Source organism: Tenrec ecaudatus (genome assembly GCF_050624435.1).
Source record: "Tenrec ecaudatus isolate mTenEca1 chromosome 16 unlocalized genomic scaffold, mTenEca1.hap1 SUPER_16_unloc_8, whole genome shotgun sequence".
NCBI classification, from domain to species: Eukaryota; Metazoa; Chordata; class Mammalia; order Afrosoricida; family Tenrecidae; genus Tenrec; species Tenrec ecaudatus.
Genome location: NW_027457661.1, coordinates 755,578 through 777,432, shown reverse-complemented (window position 1 = coordinate 777,432; position 21,855 = coordinate 755,578).

The window sequence follows — 21,855 nt, the reverse complement described above, 5'->3', positions numbered from 1 at the left end:
GACAACCAGTGTCTCCTAACAAGGTCACGGAGGCTCAGGTGCTCACGACAGATGTTGGCCAAGTCCTAGAGGGGACACCAGGCTGTCATCAGGAGTATCTTGCGTCAACGTTATGTCCACGAAAAGAAACGCAGGCCTCAGTTAATGGATGTTCCTCCAGCTGCAGGGCTCCTCTCTTTGTAGAACACAGGAGAGTGGCAAGTGTGAGACCCTGCCTCCACCAGGCGATACCTGACTGCCAGAGCCTTCCCACCACGAGCACCTGTATCAGGGATGTATTCACAAATTTCTGTCCGTTCAGGGGATTCAGTGTCAGAAGCCACACTCAGCCATTGCCCCCCAGGGTGTTTGTGTGCCCAGTCAGCTTGCAGCAGCAGAGGCGGAGGAGGTGGGCTTACTCCAGTTACCCTTACCACTGCCCACGTCACTGTCTTCGAGAATATGTCTTATCTGGCAAATTAGAAGACGCTTCTTCTGCTCTGATTAGTAGGAAAGTATCCATGCCAGCCACTTTAGCCTGTTCTGCACAGGCTAATGGCTTCTCTCAGCCATGATATTCATTGTTCCATAATAGAGATTTTCCCCCTCCTACATTGAAGTGTGACTTCTGTGCTGCATGGCGGGATCTAGAGGGGGTGTCATGTGTGTTAGTCTGTGTAGACTAGAGAAACAAAATTCATACACTCATATTTTATGAGTTTTATATAAAGGTTAAGTGAACATTGAAAAGCATCCCAACCCAGTTCAATCTAAGACCACCAGTCCAATAGTATCCCATGTGTCTGACACCAATCTACAAAGTCCTCCTCACAATCCAAAAACACACGGGGAGACAATGACTGCAGGAGGAAATTGTAGTCCGTGCGCTGGCAGGTTCTCCATGAGGCTGCTGCAGAAACCAGGGCTGCAACAGGGTAGGTCCATGCGGCTTCTCCTCAGGGATCTCCCAGGAAATGAGTCTTTCCAGCTGCTTTAGGGACCTAACAAATGCATATCCACCCTGGTGGCACTATCAGAGAGCAAGAGACCAGAAAGGCTAGGCTCACAGAGCCATTGATCTCCCTGCCCTTCAATTAACCCCACATGAGTTCATTGACGAGGTTGGCATAATATACCTTTAACTATGTTAGATACTGCGTCTCCTTCTCTGAGTGCTAGCTTTGACTTCTCAAAGGGCAGGGCTCTGGAGGAGGTTTTCAGCAGTGTTTCCCACCCACTTCCATCCCAAGTTCTTCATTTTGCACCTCTTATGATTTATGGTAACACCCCTACTGTGAAAACCTCAGAAGGTCCCAACACAGTGAAGAATGTTCCCTGGTGCCATTACTTTGTCTTCAACGTTATGTGGCTGCAGTTGATAGGTTTTGAGAGGCGCAATCCAGCCAAGAAATTCCATCGCAGGCTCCAGAAGAGGTTTAGACCAAAGTAGCGTCTCATGGTACCAAGCAGGCATGAGACATGTGGCGGCCTGTCTAAGTCCCACATGTGCATTTGATGAAGGCTGCCAAGTTTGGCATGGAGGTTCCGCCTCAATACACCTGTCACAAAATGTGAAATGACATATTTTGCTACCTTTGCCTCTCTCCCAGCCTAGGGTAGCCTCCAGGATGGAAGTCCCAGGTCTGACACATGTGGGTGGGAACTGCTAGGGAGGCTGCCAGCGGGGGACTCTGCTCACCCACTGCACCAAGGGAAAATCCGGTTCACAGCTCACATGCCTTCCTCTGTATATAAACCCGGAGAAGGAGCAACAGCTTAGGCTGAGTGGTACAGGATGAGCGTCTGTGTAATAACCACTAATGGTTAGGCACCATGGACACAGGGTAGGGAAGGATACAGTGAAGAAGAATATGAAGCGTTGGACGTAGCAAAGGGGGCCAAAGAGCATGAGGATCCCCAGAAATGATGCAAGACACAAGCGGAGCTAACACAGGCTTACAAAGGGGAATCGGCCAGGTGCTTCACCCCAGCTTTAGCTAGCTGCCCCCACAGCAGAACTTTATCTCCTACAGAGAGCACTGGGTTGGATAGCAAAGGCACAGCTTTCAAGCAGGGAAGGTTACTTTCTCAATACTATCTTTAGTGGGGCGACAAACTGTTATTTTACTTGATTTCCATCTCCTGACTGGGGGAAGGATGAGTTGATAGCCAGGGTGGGGTAGAGTGGGGATGAGTCAATAACAGGGTGCCAGGACTCAGGAAACATGACCCCAGGCTTTTGGGCTTCACACATGCATACACACACGCGTCCGCGCTCTAGGAATGTTCTCACGAAACATGACCCCAGGCTGGTGGTCTTCACATGCACACACACGCGTGCGCACACACACACATACATGCTCTAGGAATGTTCTCAGCAAACATGACCCCAGGCTGGTGGTCTTCACATACACACACACACACACGCACACACACGCACACACACACACACGCTCTAGGAATGTTCTCAGGAAACATGATCCCAGGCTGGTGGTTTTCACACACACACTCACGCGCACACTCTAGGAATGTTCTCAGGAAACATGACCCCAGGCTGGTGATCTTCACACACACGCACACACACACACACACACACGCGTGCACGTGCTCTAGGAATGTTCTCTGGAGAGAGTGGCTTCTAAGGATTGAGTGCTGCAAAGAAAGTCACAACTGGGAGCAGCCTTCCCTTCCCCTAGAGACTCCTGGGAAATCAGGATGTGCATGGAGATTAGACATCACCTGTCTTGATAAGGGAAACCAGTTCAATAGTGGTCAGTGTTTCCTCTGTGCTTCTAACACAGGGTTTTATTTCCTGGGCACCAGATTATAGAAGGAGGCAGGAGGGCCCCCCAAAATATGATTAGTTGATCCGCTAGAGTAAATTCTCATGTGCTTAAAAGAACACCCCTGGTGGGCCAGGGTTTACTGTTTACTGAACTAAACAGTAAAGGATGGCGAGGAAGACATCCACTGAGCCTTGACCTCCATGCTTCAGTCAGGACACCAAGTGTGTGTGTGGGGTGGGTGGGGACTGACACCAATGGTGGAGGAGGGAAGTGGACATAGGCCCCAGAGACTGCTGGTACAGCAGCATGATGTTGTTTCTGGAGTCCTGATTGTGCCAAGGCAGCCTCTGGAGTGACTGTGGCAGTAAAAAATCAGATTCTGGATCTGCAGAGCCTGGATCTGGGGCCTCTTGGGTAGCAGGTAGCTTGGGTGTGTTCCTAGAGAGAGTGAAGAGCTGGACACCGGACTACCCGCTGCTGAACCCTACCGTTCGTGCTAGGTAAGTGCACGGAGATGGAGAGAAGACCCTGAAAGAACAGCAAGGGGTGCATGGACCAAGCCCCTTCCCTTTCCCCTGCCACCAGGTCCTCTTATATGGTGCTGTGAGGTCAAACAAAGGGAAGCCCACTCAGACCTGCAGAGACCTCAGCGAAACAACTGCCCCCCACCCCCCACAATTCAGCAGACATCTCACAAGGACACTCACACATACCCGAGAGAGAAACCTCACACACATACTTCCTTGGAGACTTCCAGAGAGACTCAGAGGCCTCGCACAGAGACTTCATATGAAGTTCTCAGCATCCTTTATGGAGACTTCTCAGAGACCCCACAGGGACCTCACACAAAGCCCTCCCACATAGCTCACTGCCAGCACGGGAGAATTAGCAGCCGCTGTCCACCCCTGAGCTCCTGGAAACTTTCACACATTGTCTGCAGTGCCCCCCATGCTTGTGCATCTTTGTCCTCATAGCCTTGCTTGGGAACAACAGAATCACAAACTGCACGTAGTTGTGTGCAAATTTTTTCCACTGAAACGTTTTCACTAGCCTGAACTCTGAAGTGTAGTTTACAATTGAAATACAAGTAAAACTGCCAACACCAAATGAGAGTGTGATTTTAGATGGTGTGCAGTCAAATGTCGTACGCCACACTTTTACTTTTGCTTCGGACAAATTCTCTAATTGGTGGGGAAGTGACTGACTACTTTGGAAGCAACAGAACAGTCCATCAAATGGGCTTCAGGACTCAAATATATAAATAGACATCTGATCTGAACTCAAACTCATTCCCCAAGGGGCTCATGAAACTAATTTTTTTGGAAGAGTGAAGGAACCCACATGAAAATAACAAAATTTACATCACATTGTGTCTGTCTGGCTTAATTTCTCAATGAAACAGCTGTCATATCTGAAGATATTCAGGGCAACATTCCTTTTATAGCTCTGTCGACATTATAATTAATATGATTTTTCTGTGAAATGTAATATTTCTAAGTTATGCAAAGTCCTAATGTTTATCTACCACAACAAACTGATAATATTTTGAAGGATTAAGAAATAGATGAAGAAATAATAATTAATGAAATACACATTTTCAGGTAGTACCATTTACAATAGCCAAGCGTAAATGAAAATATCTATATCTATACTTGAATAAAAAAACAACAGATTTATATGAGGAAAACTACAGAAATTACAAGAAATCAAGAGTGACCTCAGCAAATGGGATAATATCCCATGCTCCTTGACCAGACGACTCAATGTAGTACAGTTATCAGTTCTACTCAAGGCACTAGACAAGTTTAATTCACTCCTGATAAAATTACCCTCATCTTTCTTCAAAGAATTGCAAAAACACTGATTACTAACTTCATATGGTAAGGGCATAGGTCAGGGGTTGAACCTACAAACTTCTCCTTGGTAGAAAGATAAACCTGTTCTCATAAAAGACTTGTAGGCTGGCTTTGAGTTGGAATTTTGGGGTCATTTAGGATTTTTTTGTGGCATGTGATTTTTAGGGTTTTAAGGTCATTTGGGGTCATTTAATTTTTTTGCGCATTAGGGTGGTTTGGGCTTTAAGGGTGTTTTATAAGGTTTAAGGGAGTTTTTAAGGGATTTAGGGGTGATTTTTTGGAGTGTATAGGTATTTTTTAGCAGGTAGGGGTGTTTTTAGTGATCTTACAGGGTTTCTTAGAGATTTTAGGGTATTTTAAAATATTTTATGTGTTTTTCCCCAGCATTTTATGTTTTGTTGGGGCTTTCATGTTGTCTTCAGGGAATTTATGTGGTTTTGGAAGTTCATGGTTTGGGAATCTTCTAGGGATATGATTTGGAAGTTCCACATGTTTTGGGAGGCATTTAGTGTGTTATTTGTGGCTTCAGAGTGTTATTTGAATTTTAGGGAATATTATGGCTTTTCAGACATTTTAAGGCTTTTAGGGTGATTTTAGTGTTTAAGGGTGTTTATTAGGCTTATATGTGTTTTTATGGCTTTTAGTGTTTTGTTAAAATTTTAGGGTGCTTCTTAAGGCCTTAGAGTGTTTGGGGGGATTAGGTTTTGGTTTTCAGGGCTTTAGGGTTTTGTTGGATTATTTTTTGCTTTCATGGTGAATTCATGTCTATTAGGTTGTTGGACTTTTACAGGGTTTTATAGTGCTTCGGGTTGCTTTGTAGGGATGTTCTTGGGGTTTTAAAAGACTTTTAGCGTGTTTTTAGGGCTTCACGTGTTCTTTATTTTGCGTTTTAAGGCATTTGCATAATATTAGGGCATTTATTATGTTTTTGGGACGTACGGAGTTTTTTTTTAAGACTTATGGTGCATTAGGGTGTTTTAGAAAGGCTTTTACCATGTATTTAATGGTCTTAAGATGTTTTAGAGAGTCTTTAGGGGTGGTCTTAGCATTTTAGAAATATTTTAGACGTTTTAGGGTTTTTAAGGCATTTATAGTGTTTTTACGACTTTTAAGGTGTTTTTAGAACACGCCTGACAGGTACACACTATTTCAATCAGGCTCTGGTTAGTGCCTCTCAATCAATTGGTGACATGGGAGTCTGGATAATGGATTACCTTTACTATGCAGATGAGAAAACTCACTCAAAAAGACACAGGTGTTGACCCACAGGCACACAACTGGTTAACAACAAAGACATATTCACAACCAGTGTTGGGAGCCAGAGCCCTAAGCCCCACATACCTGTCCCCAGCCGAACAGTCAATCTATCCTGAACCATCAAATGATCTGAGCAGATCCTCCCACCCAACTCCCCTTCCCATACCAAATATTTTATTTCAGAAGGTGGCAGTGAATCTGCAGCTCTGAGAGAGGGACATATCTGATCGGAGCACATGGAGCAGATGAAGGGGGAGGAGGGGAGTGTGGAGCACATCCTGGCACACCAGGACTTGAGGATGATGTTCCCACTCAGAGAATCCAGTCCACATAGAAGACCACATGGCCAGCCCCACGATGAGACAAGACACCCCTCAAAGACCCATAGCCTTAGAGGGGACAACACTGAAGACACAGTGTGGGAAATGCGCCCGAACTAATCCTGCCACACCGAGGCATAACACTAAGGGGGTACAGCAGAAGAGCAAAAAAACGAAGCATCAAGGTCCCCAGGGAATGCCAAAGGATGACTTTGGGGCCAGTACTTGGTACACCACCAGACTGGACTGGAAAACACTCTTAAAGGCCAACAAACTTGGACTATCTAGGTTAACGAACGGTCACTTGGACTATGTAGGTAACCTAACGGGCACTTGGACTGTCTAGGTTACCTAGCGGGCACTTTGACTATCTAGGTTAACTAGCAGACCTTGGACTATGTAGGTTAACTAGCGGGCCCTTGGACTATGTAGGCTAACTAGCGGGCTCTTGGACTATCTAGGTTTCCTAGCAGGCACTTGGACTATGTACATATCATAGCGCGCACTTGGACTATCTAGGTTACCTAGGGGGAACTTGGATTATGTACGTTCCCTAGCAGGCACTTGGACTATCTATGTTAACTAGCGGGCACTTGGAATATGTAGGTTAACTAGCGGACACTTGCACTATGTAGGTTACCTAGCAGGCACTTGGACTATCTAGGTTAACTAGCGGGCACTTGGACTATCTAGGTTAACTAGCGTGCACTTGGACTATGTAGGTTCCCTAGTGGGCACTTTGACTCTGTATGTTCCCTACGGACACTTGAACTAGGTAAGTTAACTACCGGGCTCTTGGACTATGTAGGTTAAATAGCGGGCCCTTGGACTATCTAGGTTACCTAGCGGGCACTTGGACTATGTAGGTTAACTACCGGGCACTTGCACTATCTAGGTTTCCGAACGGGCATTTGGACTATGTAGGTAACCTAGCGGGCACTTGGAGAGTCTAGGTTACCTAGCGGCACTTGGACTTCTAGGTTAACGAACGGGCACTTGGACTATGTATGTTGCATAGCAGGCAATTGGACTCTCTAGGTTAGGTAACGGGCACTTGAACTATCTAGGTCTCTTAGCGGGCACTTGGACGATCTAGGTTAACTAGAGGGCACTTGGACTATCTAGGTTAACTACCGTGCACTTGGACTATCTAGGTTTCTTAGCGGGTACTTGGACTATGTAGGTTAACTAGCGGGCCCTTGGACTATGTAGATTAACAAGCGACACTTGGACTATCTACGTTAACTAGCGGGCCCTTGGACTATGTAGATTCCCTAGCGGGCATTTGGACTATATAGATAACCTAGCGGCCATTTTGACTTTGTAGGTTACCTAGCGGCACATGGACTATCTAGGTTACCTAGCTGGCACGTGAACTATCTACGTTATAGCGGGTTCTTGGAGTATGTAGGTTACCTAGCTGGCTGTTGGACTATCTAGGTTACCTAGCGGGCACTTGGACTATCTAGGTTAACTAACGGGCACTTGGACTGTGTAGGTCCCCTAGCGGGCCCTTGGACTATGTAAGTTTCCTACCGGGCACTTGGACTATGTAGGTTCCCTAGCGGGTATTTGGACTATATAGGTTACCTAGCGGGAACTTGGACTATCTAGGTTACATAGCGGGCACTTGGACTATCTAGGTTAACGAACGGGCACTTAGACTATGTAGGTAACCTAGCGGGCACTTGGACAGTCTAGGTTACCTAGCTGGCACTTAGACTATGAAGGTCAACTAGCAGGCCCTTGGACTATCAAGGTTAGCTAACGGGCACTTAGATTATGTAGGTTACCTAGCGGGCACTTGGAGTATGTAGGCTAACTAGGGGGCCCTTGGACGATCTAGGTTACCTAGCGGGTAACTGAACTATCTAGGTTAACTAGCGGGCACTTGCTCTATCTAGGTTACCTAGCGGGCACTTGGACTGTCTATTTTAACTAGCGGGCACTTGGAATATGTAGGTTAACTAGCGGACACTTGCACTATGTAGGTTACCTAGCAGGCACTTGGACTATCTAGGTTAACTAGCGGGCACTTGGACTATCTAGGTTAACTAGCGTGCACTTGGACTATGTAGGTTCCTTAGCGTGCCCTTGGACTATCTAGGTTACGTATCGGGCACTTGGACTATCTAGGTTACCTAGCGGGCACTTGGACTATGTAGGTTAACTAGAGGACACTTGGACTATCTAGGTTAACTAGCGGGCACTTGGACTATGTAGGTTAACTAGAAGGCACTTGGACAATCTAGGTTAACTAGCGGGCACTTGGACTATCAAAGTTAACAACTGAGCTCTTGGACTATGTAGGTTACCTAGCGGGCACTTGGACTATATAGGTTACCTAGCGGGCACTTTGACTATGTAGCTTACCTAGTGGGCACTTGGACTATCTAGGTTAACGAACGGACACTTGGAATATGCAGGTAACCTAGCGGGCACTTGGACGGTCTAGGTTTCCTTGCGGGCACTTGGACTTCTAGGTTAACGAACGGGCTCTTGGACTATGTAGGTTGCCTAGCGGGCACTTGGACTATCTAGGTTAGGTAACGGGCACTTGGACTATCTAGGTTACCTAGTGGGAACTTGTACAATGTAAGTTACCTAGCGGGCACTTGGATTATCTAGGTTACCTAACGGGCACTTTGACTATCTAGGTGACATAGCGGGCACTTGGACTATGTAGGTTAACTAGTGAGCACTTGGACTCTAAGTTACCTAGCGGGCACTTGGACTATCTAGGTTACCTAGCGGGCACTTGGACTATCTAGGTTACCTAGCGGGCCCTTGGACTATGTAGGTTTCCTAGCGGGCACTTGGACTATCTAGGTTAACGAACGGGCACTTGGACTATGTTGGTAACCTAGCGGGCACTTGGACAGTCTAGGTTACCTAGAGGGCACTTGGACTATCTAGGTTAACGAACGGGCACTTGGACTATGTAGGTTACCTAGTGGGCACTTGGACTATGTAGGATCCCTATCGGACATTTGGACTACTTAGGTTAACTAGCGGGCACTTGTACTATCTAGGTTACCTAGCTGGCACTTGAACTATCTACGTTGCCTAGCGGGTTCTTGGAGTATATAGGTTACCTAGCGGGCTGTTGGATTATCTAGGTTACCTAGCGGGCACGTGGACTATGTAGGCTCCCTAGCGGGCCCTTGGACTATGTAAGTTCCCTAGCGGGCACATGGACTATGTGGGTTTCCTGGCGGGCATTTGGACTATCTAGGTTACCTAACTGGCACTTGGACTATGTAGGTTCCCTAGCGGGCACTTGGATTATGTTGGTTCCCTATCGGGCAGTTGGACTATGTAGGTTAACTAGAGGGTATTTGGACTATGTAAGTTACCTAGCGGGCACTTGGACTATGTAGGTTCCCTATCGGGCACTTGGAGAATGTAGGTTAACTAGGGGCACTAGGACTATGTAGGTTACCTATCGGGCACTTGGAGAATGTAGGTTAACTAGGGGCACTAGGACTATGTAGGTTACCTAGCGGGCCCTTGGACTATCTAGGTTACCTAGTGGGCATTTGGATTATGTAGGCTCCCTAGCGGGAATTTGGACTATATAGATTACCTAGCGGGCAATTAGACTTTGTAGGTTATCTAGCGGGCACTTTGACTATCTAGGTTACCTAGCTAGCACTTGAACTATCTACGTTACCTAGCGGTTACTTGGAGTATGTTGGTTACCTACCGGGCTGTTGGACTATCTAGGTTACCTAGCCGGTACTTGGACTATCTAGGTTAACTAACGGGCACTTGGACTATGTAGGTTCCCTAGCGGGCCCTTGGACTATGTAAGTTCCCTAGCGGGCACTTGGACTATGTGGGTTCCCTAGCGGGCATTAGGACTATCTGGGTTACCTAACGGGCACTTGGACTATGTAGGTTAACTAGCGGGCTTTGGACTATGTAGGTTACCTAGCGGACACTTGGACTATGTAGGTTCCCTATCGTTCACTTGGAGAATGTAGGTTAACTAAGGGGCACTAGGACAATGTAGGTTACCTAGCGGGCCTTGGGACTATCTAGGTTACCTAGGGGGAACTTGGACTATGTAGGTTTACTATTGGGCACTTGGACTATCTAGGTTACCTAGCAGGCACTTGGACTATGTACGTTTCCTAGCGGGTACTTGGACTATCTATGTTAACTAGCAGGCACTTGGACAATGTAGATTCCCTATCGGGCACTTGGACTATGTAGGTAACCTAGTGGTCACTTGAACTGTCTAGGTTACCTAGCGGGCATTTGGACTATGTAGGTTAACTAGCGAGCTCTTGGACTATCTAGGTTAACTAGCGGGCACTTGGACTATTAGGGTCCCTAGCGGGCATTTGGACTATATAGGTTACCTAGCGGGCACTTGGACTATGTAGGTTAACTAGCGGACACTTCGACTATCTAGGTTAGCTAACGGGCAATTGGACTATCTAGGTTACCTAGCGGGCACTTGGACTATGTAGGTTCCCTAGCGGGCACTTGGACTATTTAGGTTACCTAGCAGGCACTTTGACTATCTAGGTTAACTAACGGGCACTTGGACTATGGAAAGAAGTGCCTAATGGTCACCAGGACCCATGGTTAATCCAGGCGTGGTCATCTGATTCCAATCGATCAGACCTAGCTATAAATCACTTATATGTCTGGGTAATTAAAAGCAAATATAAATTTTCAAAAAAAATAACGTGGCATGGGATAGAAAGAGAATACATAACAACATCAGACATAAATATGCCTCAAGACAAACTCATTGTGCACATCCAGAATACATAATGGCTCTTGCTAAGATGCGTTTCCCACTAGACCCTACCCCAAGCCAGTAAAAGCCAGAAACTCTACAGTAAACTGTGGATTGTACTACTCTGAAATGGGAGCTGTGTCTCTAGACCTAATTTGGGGCTGTTCGTGCTGAGGACTCACCAATACCTGCTGCAGTGACAACAGTCCAGGTGAGAATAAGGAAATCTGGATGACAGCCAGGATATAGGAGCACTGAGACCTCAAATTGCTTCTAGGCGAGCATGGCCTAATGGGCTTCCATTTATGCACCTCTGGCAGGAGGAGTTTGTTCTGGAAAGTAATGGTTTCTAAGGAAGTATTTCTTAAACTTTCACATGCATGCACTTACCCAGGTTCCTGGAAATCGGGCTGGGGGGGGGCAGATTCTGATTTTGTGGGTTCAGGGTGGGGGGTCTAGGATCCAGCAGTTCTAGAGGCCCTGGTACTCTTGGGCTGTTAACCACAAGGACAGTAGTCCTAAACCACCAGCCACTCCTTGGGAGAAATATGAGGCTGTAGACTCCGGGCAAGACTGACAGTCTGGGAAACCCACAAGGGCAGTTCTACCCTGTCCTGTAGGGTCACTATGAGTGTGTTTTAGGAGCGGGAAACCTGTGGTGGGCTTCATGGACGTGTTTTTAAATCCCAGCGCCGCCGAGGAGCCCTGGGGCCTCGCCCCTAACGCCCTACTTTGCCCAAGGGGGTAAGAATGCGTGTCCAAAAGGTTGCCTGGCCAGAGCGCAAGTGCTTGTGAATGGTAGCAACTGGGAAGGCTGCACCTCGCTCCGCTGGCCGAAGCCTGGCTGCTGGGCGGGTCACGTTTATTTCCGAGCTGCTGTGGTGTGGCTGCAAGCTCCGCTGGAGTAGCTCCTAATGTTGGAGCCTGTCGTCGGCGGGTAAAATAGCATCCCGGGGCCCCTTCCTAGAGTGCTTCCTAGCACAAGCACATGGCGACTCGGAATACCTGTCCCAGGTACCTGGGGGCTGAGGCAACCCAGTGAACGTAGGATAATTTACGGGAGGTCCCAAACTTGAAGTGCTTTGCTCTTTAAATAATCTCAAGTGTCACTTTATCACTGGTTGCAGACTATAAACACACCGAAAGTATGAAACACCCACTCCCCGCACCCCCCCCCCCCACCAACTACATTGGTACTTCTAAAGGGAGTGACAAGTGCCTTTGTAAACATCATCTTGGGCTGTTACTGTCTGGTGAAGTCGTCATAATTAAATTAGATGAGTACTTATTTTGAAGCACTGAATGGCTGTTTGGAAGTAGTATTCCTAAAAAAATCATCTCCAGAGAGTCAGAATCGGGGTTTTTTTTTTCTTCCAAAAGCTGCATTGTAAGGTTTCAGTGGAAAAGCAGAAGTGTTTGAGTGTAATGTAGCTAGCATAGGAGAATAGAATCTTAACCGAGTTTCCCAAGGCAGGTGTGAGCAAATCTAAACCTGAACCGAATTTACTTCTCTAAAGCACAAGTGATACACAAAATCAACAACTCTGCCTTACATCCCTGTTCATGGGGATGTTCTACTGGCAGGGGTGTTATTTAGAAGTGGGGAAAATGGGAGTTTTCATTTATTGTTGCTTTACACCGCTGACCTGTGTTTCTTGGAGACTTATCCATAAAGATTTTAGATCCATCTTGCTATGAATATCAACCAAACCGATTGGGAGTGGGGTGGTGGGCATATGAACCTTGTAGTCTATCCTGTGTTCCTCTTTGTGTTATTCAGACTGTCCTGTAAAAGGTGAAACGCCACAGCGGAAGCATTAATAGGCATTATAAAAGACACTGGTGTCTGAAGTCTGATCTTGGCTCAAGCTCTGGACTGGAGTTTAAACAATGTCACTCCATCTCTCTGTCTTTCTGGATATCTTTTTTTAACATTAATTAATTCAAACTGAAAAGGATACTTAATTAGCTTCCTTTCCTCGGGTCTTGCTCTCTTGGAGTTATTTAAGATTGCTTTCTTTTTTCTTGTTTAATCATTTTATTAGGGGCTCTTACCGCTCTTATCACAATTTCTGATTTCTTTCTTCCACTTTCATATAAGGTATATGAATATAGCGACTTTGTTTGCCTTCTAGAGTATCCCCAGCATCCAGAGTAGTGCCTGAATCATTTAACTAATGTTGAATATGAAATGAATGCCATGTGTAATAACATCTTCTGGTTCCACATATAGCATGTATTGAAAGGTCTCAGATTTGTACAACTGAGGAAATAACCAGGAGACCTAGAGTTAACCTCTTAGGTGTTCTTACTCAGTCTTCATTAACAGCTGCCACTTTTGTCTTCATAAAAGTACTCTATCCATGAAGAAGATAAGCATTTAGACGCTGTCCTTGATTACAAAAGCAAATGTGAATTTCTCAGTCATGCTCATGTATACTAGATTATTAGCATTTTGGCAGCCAAGGGACCAAACAAGCTTTATCAGTTTTGATTTTTTTGGGTATCAAATGCTGGTCTTGACAGTGGATTGGTTCTAGAGTGTGGTAATTTGATCAACATCACAATCCTATAGGAAACTTCAGATTTTTGCAGGGGGTAGATTTAGTTCACTTTCATTGTTTCTCTTTTCCATCTAAAAATTACCCACTGTGTGTGTATGTGTGTAACTGTGCTTGTGCACCTATGTATCCTTGGACCCACAGCCATTAAGGTGGCTCTGGTTCATAGCGACCCGATATACGAAGTGCTTCTTTGAGAGCTCTGTTTGGTTATAGTAGAGGCCCTGTGCAGCACAAACATGTACCCACTTAGCTACTACTAACTAGGCTAAGAATGGAAAGATTGGTGGATCAAACCAGTGGGAAGTGACTTGCAGGAAAAGGCCTGGCAGTGTACTTAAAGAGAATACAGTGATTGAGAATCATATGGAGCAAAGTTAGGAAGCTCACTGTGAATCAGAATCGACTTGTGGCGGTGTGACCCACAGGGGCAGTTCTACCCTGCCCAGTAGGGTCATTGTGAGCGGTAGCACTGAATTTGGTTTGTTTTTGATTCAGAGGAAGATTTAAAGAGGCTATCTACTTCCCTTTACAGTTACAATCTCAGAAACTCACAGGGGCAGGAGTTCTGCCTGTACAGGGTCCAAGTGAGTCAGCATGGACTCAATGGCTGTAAGTTTATATTAATTTAAATCAGGATTTTGATCCGATTCAATCATGTCTGAAGAAGCAAAATAAAAGAGACTCCACATTTTAAAATTTGGATGAAGTCGAAAGAAAACCGGAATGGGAAATCTTGTAGATTTTATCCCTGGATTATAGGATTTGGCAGAGGGTTAGGGAGTCCTTTTAGGAACCTAATTTAGGAGATAGGATGGGTGGTTAATACACATTCAAAATGGTGCAGCTGCCATCTTTGAGCATGGCAGTGCTGTTTCTGATTGCAGGCTAAGAGATGTGGTGGCTAGGCGTTGATTGGGCTGCCCTTGTTTTCTAAGAGGCAGATTAACTTTCCAAAAGAGCATAGACAGTAATTCTTTCCAGTCTGTTTCAGTTTTGCTTCCTTGGTTATAACTGAACTGTGAAGACGGTTTCAAATCCCTGATTAAAAGTGTTATTTTTAAAATTTTTATTATTTTTAAAGTGTTATCTTAAAAAGTGTAATTAATAATCACCGTTTTCATTTTATGATACATATATATTTGTAAACAGGAAGGACTTTTCCAGTCAGTCAGCAACTTTCTCTCTGTCACCACTGTTAGGTTAATTGATCCATTTTTATAGATAAGAGTTAAGTAATAAATTAGGCATTTGATGTTAGTGTACCTTTGTTTGGAAGTATGATCAGCTTTCTCTTTGTTTTGGCCCGACTTTAAAAATAGAACGACTGTTTTAATGAATTTGTATATATATGTAATTAAGGAAAATGATTAATGTATGACATGATGTAGTTACATCTTGTAAGTTGTGTTGCTCATATGTATAGAATTTTCAAATAAAAACGGTCTAACCCAGTGGTTCTCAACCTGTGAGTCACCACCCCTTTCAGTGCTGAACAACACTTTGACAGGGCTTGTCTAAGACCATGGGAAAATACATGCTTCTGATCTGGTGAGAAAAAAGCTATCGCAAGCATCACATTGATGTTGGCCTTTTGTGCATACTTTTGCAAAATGTAGCATTTTATTTTACTTTTGGCACCCATGATATACCATACTTCAAGACAAAAATTCATTTATTTGTCATTAGAAAAAATATTTAGCAATATATAATTACATATTTTTGTGATTAATCACTGCTTTAATTATGTTTAATTTGTCACAATGAAAATATATCCTGAATATCAGATATATACATTATGATTCATCAAAGTATCAAAATTACAATTACAAACCAACAGGGTAGATGTGGGCGCTCCCAGCCATCTTGCTTGGCGGAGCCGCAGCACACCACTGTGTCCCAGTCTTGGTGCAACAGACTCCATTTTGAGGCCTGCACCTCCATCTTAGCTCTCAAGACTGACCCCTAACCCACCTCCCCTCCCCTGCTCTACCCCAAATTCCTGGAACCAGCTCGTCCCAAAGCCAGAATGTTTTCTGAATATATGGTCACTCCAACCCTCCCTCACATATAGATAAGATTAACGACCCCTCTGAAGCACCTATGTGCGCAGATCCTCCCCAGCCATGATCGAAATACTCTACGGACAACCTTTTCTTTTCTCGCCTCTTCCTGCAACTGATTGCCCTCTGCTAGCTTCGTACCTTCCATACTTGTCCTTGCTCCGCAACCTTCTTAGACAACACGAAAACTCCCCCATCCCTGAACCATCTCCGACCTCTGCTGATCACCAAAAACCAGTGCATCCTGGAAAAGCTGTGTTAATTAAATCCCTAGCACCCAGACCCTTAGCACCCCGGTGGGAAGGCCCTTACACCGTAGTGCTCACCACTCCCTTGGCAGTCAAGGGTCTTGGAATAGATTCCTGGGTACATTTGTCCCGAGTCAAGGCAGCAGTGAACTCTGACCATGGCTCCCAGTGGTCTGGCTCAGTCTACTGGTCCTATGTCTCTCCGCCTCACTCGCCTCACCAAGCCAGCCAGCTAAACCTAATATAATTTCCCCTTTTGCTGGCGATTTTACTTGACTGAAAACTATACCAATTACGCCCGCACTAAGCGTTATGATTATTTGCTGGCCACCGCTGACTGCCCACCCACAGGGTGCAGAACACCCATATACTTAAATTTCACTGACTTTAAGCGGCATCAAGGAAAAGCTGATCCCATCATTTGCTACCTGTATGACCAGAAGGCAACTACCCAATGTGCAAAAAGGTGAATACAGAAAAATGTAGGGTGTCCTTGGTCTTCCTGCCAGATACTTTACCTTTCCCTTTGTCCCCAGGGATGATTCTACTACCATCAATCTAAATACACTCTCACAATCCCAGACCCCTGGGATAGCCGCTGGACACCTCTGGTTCCAGGAGCGTGGTACGCCACTCGCCGAGAGAAATTTCCAGACGCCAAACTCTATGTATGGAGGTTGCTACTCCAGGTCCAATCCACCATCCACTGTAATATTCAGATCCAAGACCTTCAACTCACTAAGCAAATTTCTAAACCTTCTGAGTCTCCCTTCTCCCAGCTTACCCTGCTACAGCAGGGACTGGCCATTGCCACTTTGCTGGACTAGGCAACCTCTCCACCTGCTGCATGTGTGCAGCCCTAGAACGCCCTCCTCTGGTAGCAGTACCAGGTCCTGCCCTGTCATTTTCATCCAACGTAAAGACCACAAAACCCATAACCATCCCCAATATTCCTCTGTACATCCAACCAGAAAACACTCAAGTGCCCTTTTGCTACTCCAATCCATCGACACAGACATGTAATGTCACCCAAATCCCCTCCAAACCACTAACAGCGCCAGAAAAAAATTTTTTCTTTTGGTGCAACTATACACTAAGCATTTAAACATCAGTTCTACCTTACCCTTTTGTGCCTGCCCGTCACTCTGGTTCCGCAGCTCACTACATACACTCCGGCTGAGGTCCAGGACAAATACATCCAGGTATACAGTCGCCAAACTAAAAGAGCAGTTTTTCTTCCGATAGCAGTGAGAATCTCCTTAGCCTCAGCAGCAGGTGCAGTAGGACTCAGCGGCGGGACCCTTAGACCCTCTATCACCACAGCAGACAAGTTATCCACACGCTTCCAGCTGGCAGTCGATGCCTCTGTCAAATCTCTAGCCTCCCTGCAGAAACAAACAACCTCTGTTGCCCAAGTTGCCTTGCAGAGCCGTTGCACTTTAGACCTCATCACTGCTGAAAAAGGAGGAACCTGCTTATTCCTCCAGGAGGAATGCCGTTATTACATCAATAAGCTGGGAATTGTGGAAACTAGAGTCCAGACCCTCAACAAGCTAAACCGTGAGCTGCAAAACAACAGATTCAGAACAGACGGATCCTCTTCCTGGTGGAACTCTTCTCTGTACTCCTTCCTAGCCCCCATACTAGAACCCATAATTTTAGTAGTAATTTTGCTCTTAATTGCTCCTTGTCTCATTCAGCTCCTGCAAAGTCGACTCCGCGAAATCACCCGTATAGCAGTCCGCAAAATCACCCGTATAGCAGTCCACCAGCAACAACAACCTCTCCACCCTGTGCCAGGCCGCAACTCCCAGTACTCTGCCTGGAAAAGCCCCTCCCCTTGCTCTTCGCCCACTACCCACAGGAAGCAGTTACAGAAATGGACTAATGTTGTCCCTTTTCCCTATAGGGTCAGTCTAAAACGTCCTGTCTTGGCACAACAGACTCCATTTTAGCTCTCAAGACTGACCCCTAACTGACCTCCCCTCCTCTGCTCAACCCCAAATTCCTGGAACCAGCTCCTCCCAAAGCCAGAAGGTTTTCTGAAGATATGGTCACTCCACGCGTCCCTGACATATATAGGTAAGATTAACGACCTTCTCCCTTCGGAAGCACCTGTGTGCGCAGATCCAAACCCCCCCCCCCACCAAGCTATGATTCTCCCCAGCTGTGCCTGCCAGCAGTGGGCATAAAAACGCCGCCAGGATTTTTTCCCTGGCGTGGCTTCAATAGCTCAATACCCTGAGTTGCTGAACCCGCCACAAGTTCGCAATAAAGCCTGCTTCTAAAACTTAATTAATTGGGTCTTTGATTCTGTTTTCGAGTCCAAATAAACTTTTACACTGAGCCTCGAGAAGGCTTTGGGAGTCAAAATACTCCCAGCCTCCAGGCAGCAGCGTCCCAGCCCCCTCCCTAATGCAGCCCGGGAAGGCAGGCACAGAGAGGCACATCAAGTCCCGCACACCAGCAAGGAACGGCGCAAAGACCGACACCAGCAAGAAACGGCCCAAAGTCCGACACCAGCAAGAAACGGCGCAAAGACCGACACCAGCAAGAAACTGCGCAAAGACCGACACCAGCAAGAAACGGCGCAAAGACCGACACCAGCAAGAAACGGCGCAAAGACCGACACCAGCAAGAAACGGCGCAAAGACCGACACCAGCAGGAAAGGGCGCAAAGACTGACACCAGCAAGAAATGGCGCAAAGACCGACACAAAAGGCTGGGGCTGCGGCAATACGCTACAAGCGTCCCCAGGGGCCTCCACCGTATTGGGTGGGGCGCCACTTGGATTGGCTCACCTAGGCCAGGTGAACTCAACCCAACAATTCTCCCAAGGGTGGTGAGGTGAAAGGAGCCCAGAGGGGCCCACATCCCGTGAGACCAGCATGGGAAGGCCCACTCCTGGGGCCGGCTTACCTCATAGCTTCCAGTCACACAGCACCGCTTCTGTTCGAACATCACCGCTTCTGTTGGACCTCACCTGGGGCAGGTGTGCCTCGGTCCGCGGCTCCACGCCAGAAACAGCTCACGCCGAGGCCTGGTTTGGGATCCTCTTGAGTTTTGTGAGCGGTTAGGGAGGCGTGGTCGATGACGTAGTTCGACCTCATTGGCTGTATTGTTGAATTGAATTCACCTGGCCTAGGTGAGCCAATGCAGGTACAGCGCCCACCCAGGCGTAGCTCCCCCTGCTGGCTGGAAACCTGAACTTCTGAGCATGCAGTGAGCCTCTACTTCATGAGCCGGTAGCTCAGACCTCTGAGCTTGTGTAATGGGCCTGCCAGTCCCTATGCTAGCTCCCTAACAGGTTTTCCAGCCAAAGGTCTGCCTTCTGGGGCTGTTCTACAGAAAGCACTTGGTTCCTGACCCCTACGCATTCGGGGTGGTGGATGCCCTTGCTTCCATGCTTGCTTCTATGTAATTCTGGAATGGTCCTTGTTTCACACGGTCGGCGAGGTCAGGACTTCTGGACTGGTTGGCTACCAGGCACAAAATAAATAGCCAACGGATTGAAATCTCAACCCCTATATTGGTTTATTATGGACCACACAGACTTGTCTTCTGGAACTTCCCTCCTCAATTTCTGAACCCTTGAACTCCTTGCCACCTCTACGTGGAAAACAAGGATTCCAAACTCCGATCACCACATCTGCCTGCCCCCCCCCCAGTCCCTCTGTGGTCCCCCTTGTCTTCCAGAGGTGCATTGTCAACCAGCAAAGTCGGGCCTCTCCATTTCTCAGAAGCTGCAGATTGTTACGTGACATCACCCTGTGTTTAAATGTTAGTGATTATGCTATCTAAAAAACAAATCTGAGCCAACTGGGGACAAACAAAACTCATTTCAAACACCAGCTCTGTCTCCCATAAGGTCCCGTGTACAACTGCTACAACACAACAGTGGGTCCTGCTGGGTCTCCACTAGCATCTGGGAGGAAGGCTATTTATTACCGGGAATCCTACCTTGGTCCCTTGGTGTTAATTGCAGACTCACTGGGTGACGGATTGTATCTGACACGCACCATGTTTCCCGCAGCAAACACAACACTTTGTCAAACTCCGTTTGGTATTGCTCCATCCCTCCATCATTCTCCCTAATGACAAAAATAATTAACACATTCATATAAAAGCACAGGATGAGGAGAGCTTTAATTTATTCATCTAGTTCAGGGTCATCCCTGTTATCAATATATGACAAGTTAATGTCATATATTAATTAAAAAGCAACAGTGAAGCAATTTAGGAAACTGAGGGATTGTCATGGGTCCTGGTTGTGACAGCATGTTTTGGGCATCATGGAAGATTACAGATTTGCCTTCTGTGGTATCTCATATCCATCATCCAAAAACTACCTGCTCTTAAGGGTAGAGAGAGCGAGCTTGTCTTTGAAAAAGGTGCCTGGGTCTCTTTTCCGGTTGCCGCAGCGCTAGGAACCATGAGTACCAAAGTCTCTCGCGACACCCTCTACGAGGCGGTGCGGGAAGTCCTGCACAGGAACCAGCGCAAGCGCCGGAAGTTTTTGGAGACGGTGGAGCTGCAGAGCAGCCTGAAGAACTACGACCCTCAGAAGGACAAACGCTTCTCTGGCACCGTCAGGCTTAAGTCCACCCCGCGCCCCAAGTTCTCAGTGTGTGTCCTTGGGGACCAGCAGCACTGCGACAAGCGAAGGCCGTGGAGATCCCTCACATGGACATCGAGGCGCTCAAGAAGCTCAACAAGAATAAGAAGTTGGTCAAAAAGCTGGCCAAGAAGTATGATGCCTTTTTGGCCTCAGAGACCCTGATCAAGCAGATTCCTCGAATTCTGGGCCCGGGCCTGAACAAGGCCGGGAAATTCCCTTCCCTGCTGACCCACAATGAGAACATGGTGGCCAAGGTCGACGAGGTGAAGTCCACCGTCAAGTTCCAGATGAAGAAGGTGCTGTGTCTGGCAGTGGCAGTTGGCCATGTGAAGATGACAGATGATGAACTCGTGTACAACATCCACTTGGCTGTCAACTTTTTGGTTTCGCTGCTGAAGAAGAATTGGCAGAATATCCGTGCTTTGTACATTAAGAGCACCGTGGGGAAACCCCAGCGCCTGTACTAAGCTACGGTTCAATAAACTTTATTGTTCCTGTTTAAAAAAAAAAAAGAAAGAAAAAAGTGCCTGGGTTTGGTAGCTGCTCACAGGATGGCAGGTGTAACGTATTAAGAGAATTTAACAAGGCTCTGAGAAGACGGTTATTGGAAGTTCTGGATGGAGGGCAAGGCCATGACTCCTGAAAGATTCTGGATCCAAAAGTCAAGTCAGAACTGGATGCCACAGACTTTCTCAATCCAGCCCTCTTTGCCCCTCCCCTAAGGCCAATACATTTCTTTTTTTTTTTTTCTTTCATTCTTTATTTATTTATTTTAATCGTTTTATTGGGGCTCATAAGGCTCTTATCACAATCTGTACATACATCAATTGAGCAAAGCACCCTTATACATTCGTTGCACTCATCACTCTCATAATTCACCTTCCACTTGGGTTCCTGGAATCAGCTCGGTTTCCCTTTTTTTCCCCCCATCCCCCTCCCTCCCCGATCCCACCCCTGGTCCCTTGATAATTTATAAATAATTATTATATCTTATCTTACACTCCCCGGCGTCTCCCCTCACCCGCCTCCCCCTTGCCAATCTCCCAGAGAGGAGGTAACACATAGATCTCTGAGATCGGTTCTCCCTTTCTACATGCCCTTCCCTCCTGGTGTCGCCACTCCCACAGCTGGTGTTGAGGGGTTCGTCTGTCCTAGATTCCCTGTGCCTCCAGATCCCCACTGCACCGCTGTACATCCTCTAGTATAACCAGGTCCGCAAGGCAAGGTAGGATTGGGGTCATGATGATTGGGAGGGGAGGAAGCATTCAGGAACTAGAGGAAGGTTTTGAGTTTCATTGTTGCTACACTGAACCCTGAGTGGCCCATCTCCTCCTCACTACCCCTCTGGAAGGGGTGTCCAGCTGTCTACAGGTGGGCGTTGGGTCCCCATCATGCACTCCCCCTCTTTCACGGT